Raw genomic sequence first — 9,219 nt, 5'->3', positions numbered from 1 at the left:
CGGGTTCCCTGACTTCCTCCCACAGTCCAAAAACATGACTGTCAGGTTAATTGGTCTCTCTAAATTCTCTCTAGGTGTGAGTGTGTGTGAATGGTTGTGTGTCCTGTTGTCCTGAGACAGACTGGCGACCTGTCCAGGGACGTTCACTGAAGTGATTACTTCTGGTAGTCGGAGGTTCATCTGTAGCACGGGCATGGTGTCGCAAACAAAGTTGTTGTTTGGTTATGTTTCCAGGTCTCAGACCAGAGTTGTGTGTGGAATAGGGTAGCTGTGCACACACATAGCAGTTGGTCTCATTTCCCTCATATGCAGTCCTGTTCATCAGTTGCCACCACAAGTTGGTGCTGTAGTCATGTGGATGAGTCTGGAGGGAGGATGTGTCTGCTTCTCTCCTTATCCTGTTGAGAGTGAGACCACTCCCTCTGCAAAACAGTAGAGGATCCACCTGGCATGTGGATCATTGCTGCTCAGAATACAGAGATGTCAAGACCCCCAGCCTAGCAGAGTGAGGATCTGTTGAATTCTTCTGCTGACAGTTGAGACGAACTGCCCTAAACAACAGAACCCCTTTGAAAGTCAGGCTTCCCTGTCACTCTGATTTAGAGGTCCAACACCCTCTGTACCTTATAGTGACTGAGATGTATCCATCTGGGTCTTTCAGCAATCTTTACAGCAGTTGGTGTGGTTATCAGCACTCGGAATGGTCCCTCCCACCGTGGACTGGCCCAGCACTTTCTTTTTATGACTTTGATATACACCCAGTCTCCTGGCTTGATGGGAGGGGTTTCCTGTGAGAGAGCAGGGTCAGACCCTAACCCTAACCCTTTGCATTTGACACTTCTTTCTGTCTTAGAGTCCTAATCGTCTAGTCTGCCATTGTTTGCTCCTCATCTGCTTTCTGTAAATCTGCATAAAAAAATAATAAAATCTGCATGGTCTTCCATGAATTATTTCAAATAGTTAATCCTTCCTGTGTGGGTTTAATTCTCATGTGCAACTTCACCAAATCTAAACATTCTGGCCATGGCCTGTTAGTTGTTTCTATACATTTTATTAATCTATTTTACTGTTCCATTGTTCTTTCATTAGGTCAGCACTAATGGTTTTTCAATCTTATTCCTAATGAGTAGCCATACTTTGTATAACCTTGTTTACAAAATGTGGTCCATTCTCACTATAAATAGTTTGGTATACCATTTGTTGGAATAATGGTTTTACATATAGCTTTAGCTACTGTCAAAGCATCTGCATGCTTTGCTGGGACTTATTAAAACCCATTTAGAAAATGCATCAATCATTACCAAACAATATTTATAAGGCCCACTTCGTGAAGTTCAATAAAATCCATATGCATTGTCTGGAACAGATAAGAAAGGTTTGGGAAACTTCCTCTTTTTGGTCTCATGTTTCCTTGAGGATTGTTTTTCACACTGATGTAGTACAAAAAATTTTAAGTAAGAATTAGATTTTTTTTAATCCATAATTTTTAATCCATATTTGGTAGTAATATAGTAATTATCCTCCCTATTGACACATTGAGAAATATCCATGTGTCAAAATTGCAGCTGTCTTTCAAGGATCTTGGTAGATGTTACGGCCCTGGGCCTTATGGGCTGAGTCAGGTGCCTTGTTGTCGGTCTTTGTGCTCCTCCCCTTTACAGGTGCTGCTGATTTGTTCATTTGGAGCACAGATCATTTAAACCTGGCCGTCTCCACCAGAGGCGGAGCTAGAGGGGGGGCCGGGGGGGCCGGGGGGGCCAGTGCCCCCCCAGCCATCTGATTGGCCCCCCCAGCGGCCCCCCCAAATGATCGACATGTCATGACACCCAGTCATTCCTTCACAGTAGGTAGCACTATGTACCACAATGGGTTGTGACACTTGTGACTGTTGTGACTGCTCAAAAGCAGCAGGGGGCGATATGCACCATTTACGTTTATTGTGATACACCATTTGGACACAACAGAGTTGACCCAACAGAAGAAGAACCAGGAACAGCTAAGAGGAATACAGTCGATTTGACTCCAAGACGGATAATCTGACTTCAAAGGTAAGTTTTACAATGGTTTACTACTACCAATAAAAAAACCCCGTTAAAAACATTTTGTGCTCAGCCAGGAAATAGTTTCTGGTAGTTGAGTTACTACTATAAGTTGCGAGCATCAAGCTAACAATGCTACAGCTATAGACATACGTAGATCGCCGACTTAGTGAGCGAGTCGGCCAGTTCCTATGATACGTCACGTCTGCCAGTCAGACTCGTAATGCACGCAGAAGCAAAAGTATTGTAAAGACGCTGACGTGTTTCTGTGTGTTTACCACTCACGTCTGCCTGAACAATGTCGGGAGGATAAATTCGGGATGTTTTTAAATAAGTATCCAACGTGGTGCATGTGTTATCAGACAGAATGGATCACGACATTCCTGATTATATGACCTGCCAAAATCCTCTGGTCTGTAATGCTCTTTCTTTCTAACAGCGATTTCTTATTAGCTCTCGCATTAAATAAAACTATACAGAATGAAAAATGTTAGCTATACTAAGAAAATAAAAATCAGAGTAGTTACTTCTGGCCAATATAATTACATGGGAAATATTTATTGGCTCAGAAGCTGTCGTTTGGCCACAAAGTCAAGAAATTCTGTTCATAAAATTGTGTTCTTTCTTTCTTACCTGTGAAAGGTAATGCTAATGGAGCCAGCTTGTACTATAAAATGAGTGAAAAAACTCCACACAAGTTCCCCACTGACATTTGCTATTTTTACTAATTCTTTTCTAAACATTTTCTATGAAACGGCAACACTTTGTTAGAGGTTCCGTTCCCCTAGGAAAGGGCATGAACTTGTGACAATTTAATCTGTTACTCTTTTTGCTTTATTATGTTTTCCATGAAATGTTTAATTTATTTAAATTCTTATGTGTTTAGCTTTGTCATTTTCTTTTATGTTTTCTTTTATCTTATCGCTGATGTTTAGCACTTTATTTCAGCTCTTTTGAGATATTGTAATTGTGAACTGTGTGACACTGCATTCTCATTGTAAGTCTTGTCTTGTTACAATGGTGTCATTTAGAGGTTAATGTCCACTTATGCTTTGTGTGGCATGCATTGATAATAAACTGCAAATTACATGAGCAAATCTCATTTCATGAGTCTTTATTTATATATAGTATGTGAATGAAAGTACTTTTACTGTATTGTCATTGTCATAGTCAGTGGACCCCTTACAGATAGCCCTGGCCCCCCATTGGCCCCCCCAGAAATAAAAGTCTAGCTCCGCCACTGGTCTCCACCTTCTGGGTTGCCTTCGGCGTCCACTCTGCCACTTGACGCTTGTGTTTTGGTGCCAGGCCTCAGCTCCCCTCCTTCTGCACATTTGAGTTTGTCTTTGTTTTTGCACGTCAACACTTCCATATGCACTCATACACCACATCCAAGCATTTGCATTACACCACTGATACCGACATTCACAATCCATTGTTGTTTTTGTTAATAAATATTCTTTGTTAAGCACTTCAACCACTGCATGGTCTCCCGTTTTTGTTATGACCTTGAGCCAGTCGTAACAATTGGGGGCTCGTTCAAACTGTTGCGAGTTGTTTGGTTCGGTAAGTTTGACTTTTTCCTTTGACTTAATTATGATGTTTGAGCGCTTGTTTTGCGTTGGCTTTCTGGCTCGTTAGCGTTACGCTGAGACGCCATTTCTGTGCGTTTACTTGGCGATGGTGGAAGCCCGTGACGTAATTGTCCTTATTTGGACTTGTGCGCTCTTGGGGGATATGCAGGTGGTTCGTTTAGCATGCAGTGCTTTGTTTGTGATTTTTGGAGTGGGACGCTTGTTCCGTGGCTGTGATTTTTAGCGAGATAGGTAAGTGTCAAGTTTTTAATATGCACTAGTGAAACGATTTTGGGCAGGTGTCCCCTTGCAGGTTTTGGCGGCGTTTCCCAACAGGGGTTTCACCGCATTGTTTCCTAGTGTGGAGGTACGGCGGGTAGAGCTTCCCTATCCCCTTTCCCTTCATCGGCTCGGGAGCATTCCGTGGTTTCGAGGGGGTGACAGCCTGGTTGTCGCCTTTATCGTACCACTGGTTTTTAAATGCATAACAACCCATCGCTACGCCTGAGTTTGGAAGTTTCTTCGCTAGGCAGTTAGCGGGGACACACTGCGGGTTGTCGTTTTGAGTTTTTTTTTTGTGCATTAAATTGTCACTTGTCCGTCGTTATAAACTTGAGGCTTTTAATGGTTAAAGAATGTCTTGTAGATGTGTTAAGAACTGTTATAATGATGGCAGAGCATTATGATGTTCACTTGCGTGTCACATAGGAATGTGATCAGCACTTTTCGAAATTTTAAATCTGTTTGAGGTTGGTGTGTGTAAGCTTTGTCAAAACTCGTCTCCGTCTCTAATGGCGAATGTCACTGGTTTGTCTGGGGGGCAGCAAACTGACTAGTTCAGTGTAAGGAAAAAGTGTGCTTTGAGTCTGGTTGTGAAATGACTGTTCTGGTGGAGGAGTTGGCCCACGTTTTGTTAGAATCCTTTAAGAGTGTGGTAGTGGACCATGCTGGGATTGTTGTGGGTGTGGCTCTCGTTTTGTTTGGTCATTTGTGATGAGGAGAATCCTGAACACTTGGTTAAGCAGTGACGTGACCTTTTGGTGTTGTGGAGATGTCGGCTCACTTTGGTTTGACACTCTTTTGGTGTTGCTGGCTGTGAGACAGCAGTAACTTTGAGTATGGTGCTGGACCATGCTAAGGGTATCGATCTCCATATTGTCGGTCACGTTTGCTTACCTGACTTGTGTAGCAACGTTTTGTGGTAGTGGACCACTTATTGCTGTGACCTTTTGTGTTGGGTAATACCAGTTCAGATCTGGTTGGATTGCTGGTTATTGCTTTGGCGAGTGGTAACTGGGTGAATCCATTTTGATTTGGCTGTGAACCTGTGGTAGGTCACTTGTGTGTCAGGTCTGTGTTCAGTAGTGGTTTTTTTCCTCTTGAGGTACCTTGAGGGTGTTGAAGCGGTAAGAACATGTCCTGTTTCAGCTGCTGTACTATTCTTTACCAGTTTTCATAACCAGTGACCAACATGATGGGCACAGCGACTTATGGCTGTGGGACATGGAGGCTGACGATGTGACGGCTGTCATCCTGAACACAAAATTTTGGTAATGTACTACCAGCCCAAACATTTTTAAATTAATATTTGTTTTGAGTTATTAAAGGTTCCCCTTTGGGGCCCTTTTCTTAAGGGTGGGGGTGTTACTATGGGCTGAGTCAGGTGCCTTGTTGTCGGTCTTTGTGCTCCTCCCCTTTACAGGTGCTGCTGATTTGTTCATTTGGAGCACAGATCATTTAAACCTGGCCGTCTCCACCTTCTGGGTCGCCTTCGGCGTCCACTCTGCCACTTGATTTTGGTGCCAGGCCTCAGCTCCCTGCACATTTGAGTTTGTCTTTGTTTTTGCACGTCAACACTTCCATATGCACTCATACACCACATCCAAGCATTTGCATTACACCACTGATACCGACATTCACAATCCATTGTTGTTTTTGTTAATAAATATTCTTTGTTAAGCACTTCAACCACTGCATGGTCTCCCGTTTTTGTTATGACCTTGAGCCAGTCGTAACAGTAGAATAAGTTTGTTTATTTACTTGAAAAATTTTATCATCATTCAGTGTTGCCCCATTATTTATTCTCATTTGTTTTCTAGTTGTTGGAGCATTATCCTGCATGTCAGCTAGAACAATGTATCTATTATTTGTTCTTTTTCATCTTATTTTAGAAAGTTTCAAGTTCTATGTTATCCTGTTGCTGCTTCTTTTATTTAACATTTGATCAGCTAACCTTTTTATTATTATAGAACCTCATTCTTTCCTGTGATGTGCGCTGCACACTTACAAACTGCTAGTTTTAGCTGGCAGTTTTATTGCTTTTAGGAAAGCTGTTAGCAAAGAGGCATTTAGTTAGAGATCTTACATGTGGATGTTGTTAAATTCATCAAGGTGGATCACTTCTGTTTTACTCCTGACAGATGACACAACTCAGAGTTGGCTCTTCTGCAGAATATTGTTTTTTTACTCCTTTTAAACAAAAATGACCATCCTGAAATTAAACCAAAATCTCAAATCCTTTAATTCAATATTTCTTTATAAATTTAATAATAATCAATCAAACAAACCTAGACTAAAGGTTTTAAAATTTAGTCTAGAAAATATTACTCTTATTCACAATCATCAGTTTGGAGTAACCAATTACTTAAAATCAAAGTTTCTTTTAACCTTGCATTTTAAAACAGCTGACTATTATTATTATTAAATAATTAATAATTTGTTCTTGAGTACAGTTTGTTTGTTCTCATAATCTCTCATTTTCATCAACAAAAGCAACAAAAACAGAAACATAAAAATTGATCTGATTTTCAGTCAGTCACAAATTTTCAGTCTGCTTTCATTGTTTCTTTGCTCAAATTATTATCAAATTTACTGAAGCTTCAAGAAATTTTGAATAGTTGTTAATGACATTTTTAATGTGTTAATATTTATCTTTAGTTGTCAGGATCTTGTTTTAGATATCGTGCACATTTCTCAGACGTGGTAGAATCCAGCAACTTCCTGTTGCTGGAACACTTCACCCATTTTAATAAAATGTAAATTCATTTATAGAATTAAATTCTAAATTAACTGTTCAATTTAAATGCCACAAATACTTTATGGTATATTAACACTTCAATATCAGTTATTTTCAATGCTTAAAGATATTTAATTTAATTCCAAACTAGCATGTATTACCAGGATACTTCTTTAAAAAGGAAAAAAAAAAACTTTTGCAAATCATTCTTAGCTTAGACTCTTTGATAATTTTTAGTTGGTGTAATTTAGTGGCATAAGTTTTTGTTAGGTCTTTGCTGACCTTTTAGTAATTGCAGTTTTCCCTTTAGGTTTTCCAACCTATGGCTCGTGGACCCTAAGAGGATCCTTAGCAGTGGTCCTGCTGTACAGGACCGTTACGGCCCCTGGCCTCTTGAGGCTGTGCATGCTCCTTTGTTTTGTTATGCAGGTTCAGCTGTGCCAGAACACCTCTTCTGATTGGCTGCCTGGAAGCTGCAGGAGCCACACCCCATTGGATCAGCAGAGCATGGCAAGCCAAACAGATGCTGATGAGCCTCACCTGTTCCTTTAAAAGGCTCCTGAAACATTCCTTCAGGGGGACAGCTAGGGGCCGTAACAAGTTAACAGGGACAAATTGCAATAGCAGTGTATAACAACTGTGTGTGTGATACACTTATCTTTGGATGTCTCCTTTCTGTCTCACTTCTCCCTCCTCCTCCTGGTTCTGGCGTCACTGAGGTGTAATCCTCCCTCCTCCCTCTTACTCTCTCTGTGGTTTCCTGTCAGTCCAACTGGCTCTGGTGTTGGATCTTGAGTTGTCCAGACTGTCCCTCTGTCAATGTCCAAACAGTTCACAAATGAAACAAGCATCAAATAGTTCAGTTTGTTGTCTTCGTCTCTGAAGCACATTATCTGTTCCTTCTCCACGCTGATGTCAGGGAGTCGATCAGCGGAGGTTGTAAGAGTTCAGTTGCATCCAAACACAGGAATGTAGTTTCAGTCCAATGTCCAGCAGGACACCATGCAGGAGTTTGCTGAATGGCAGTTCCCAGGTGTCAGGGAATTAGGATCAGCAGATACTTTAGTGTCTGGAGGTGATGGAACTCTTCTTTGTCTTCTTGATCGCTGTCAGAAGCTGATGATGAGGGAGGGACTTCATCTGATCCATTGCAGGACAGCTTCGAGTTGAGGTCAGAGGTCAGACGCACCGCAGAGGAAAAGGAAAGAAGCAAATAGGAGTCAATTAGGGTTTGTCTTTCTTTTTGTGTTTTTTATTTCTAAATATCTCATGTATATCTTTTCTCCCTTTTGATTTTATAGTTTTAGCCACTTATTACCCAACATTGTTTATATTTTATAATTATAAATCATTTAGAACACATATAAACATGAAACATGTTAAACCCATAATCTCTTTATATCCTTTGTCATGTTAGATTTTAAAATGTAGAATGTAAATGTTGGGTAAATTGTATTATTTGTATTATCAATTATTTGTTTTTCATGTAGTCTTATAATTATATCTTTATAATGTCTTACTTATATGCCTTTACTTCATTTTAATCTTAGTATAAAGTGTTGTGCTGAATAACTTTGATTCCTTCCTGAGGCCTTCCTGAGAGAAAACAGTGACAACCACTTCCAGCAGAGTTTGCAGCCCGGCCGGAAACTCTGCTTTCAGTTGTCTGGAAAGCAACATAATCTTGTCGATGAAGACACAACTTGTTCTGCTCGACTTTTGCCTAGAACAGAAGAATCTAGTGTGTAAATGCTTGTGTCTAGATAGTGATTGTCATTTAGCGCTGCAACTATGTGATGATTTTTTCCCTCCTGAGTCTGCAACCAGAAGTTAATGTTAAATGCAATACAGAGAGAGTAACAGGCATATGTTTTGGTGATTTCAGGCCGGTAGAGATTGTGAAAGCACTGTTCTCCTCTGAAAGATGATAGAATCCATCTCTCTTGTCTTTCTTGTGTTTAATTCATTTTGTCTTTGATAGGTGTTTGAACCTGACAGTAAGTTAATTTAATTAACTTAGTCTGAGTGAACATCTTATCAGTATCAAGATAAAAATGTTGAAATATTAACTTTAATTGTCATTTTCTTGAGATTTACATTAAGCCTCTGCTGGTGAGCCCTCCTCTCATTTTGGAATTTAAGTGAGATATGAGGCTGGATAAAGTCCAGGTCGGTACCAAACTCTGATCGGTGACCCCTCCAGACATACAGCCAAAGGATCATAGCACCAAGTTGGTGTTTTAATCTTTCGTAATTATTCTACTCCATTTTTAGCATGCAAAACAATCCTTCCTATATATATATATATATATATATATATATATATTTAGGTTATAAATATAAACGCTACAAACTTTTTGCGGTTCCGGAGCCCTTTTTTTTTTATTTTATTTTATTTTATTTAGCTCAGTGAGACGTCTCCCCACTGGCTTTCTTTCTTTGAAGGTGTAGAAATGCTAGAAACCATTCACTATCTTCCCATAATTTTAGTACTCTGTGATTTAGCTTAATATAAACATTTTGTGTTTTTCTTCAGAGAAAGTGCTCCAAGTGAGCGCTTAATGTGCCCTGAAGAAGAAGGCTTGTAGGT

The 9,219-nt window shown here is 40.1% G+C and overlaps 1 long non-coding RNA gene across 1 annotated transcript; it reads right to left on the bottom strand.

The window, feature by feature from the left end:
• Positions 1–217: 217 nt before the first annotated feature.
• Positions 218–5,403, bottom strand: LOC122839897. The gene is made up of 2 exons (XR_006372133.1): positions 5,357–5,403; positions 218–1,702 (listed from the first exon to the last, which is right to left on the bottom strand). It is a non-coding gene; the product is annotated as an uncharacterized LOC122839897 (long non-coding RNA).
• Positions 5,404–9,219: the final 3,816 nt, after the last annotated feature.

The sequence above is a fragment of the Gambusia affinis genome, linkage group LG11, assembly GCF_019740435.1.
Source record: "Gambusia affinis linkage group LG11, SWU_Gaff_1.0, whole genome shotgun sequence".
NCBI lineage: Eukaryota > Metazoa > Chordata > Actinopteri > Cyprinodontiformes > Poeciliidae > Gambusia > Gambusia affinis.
The sequence above is the reverse complement of the archived record's forward strand: the minus strand, read 5'-3'. Positions and strand labels throughout refer to the sequence as shown.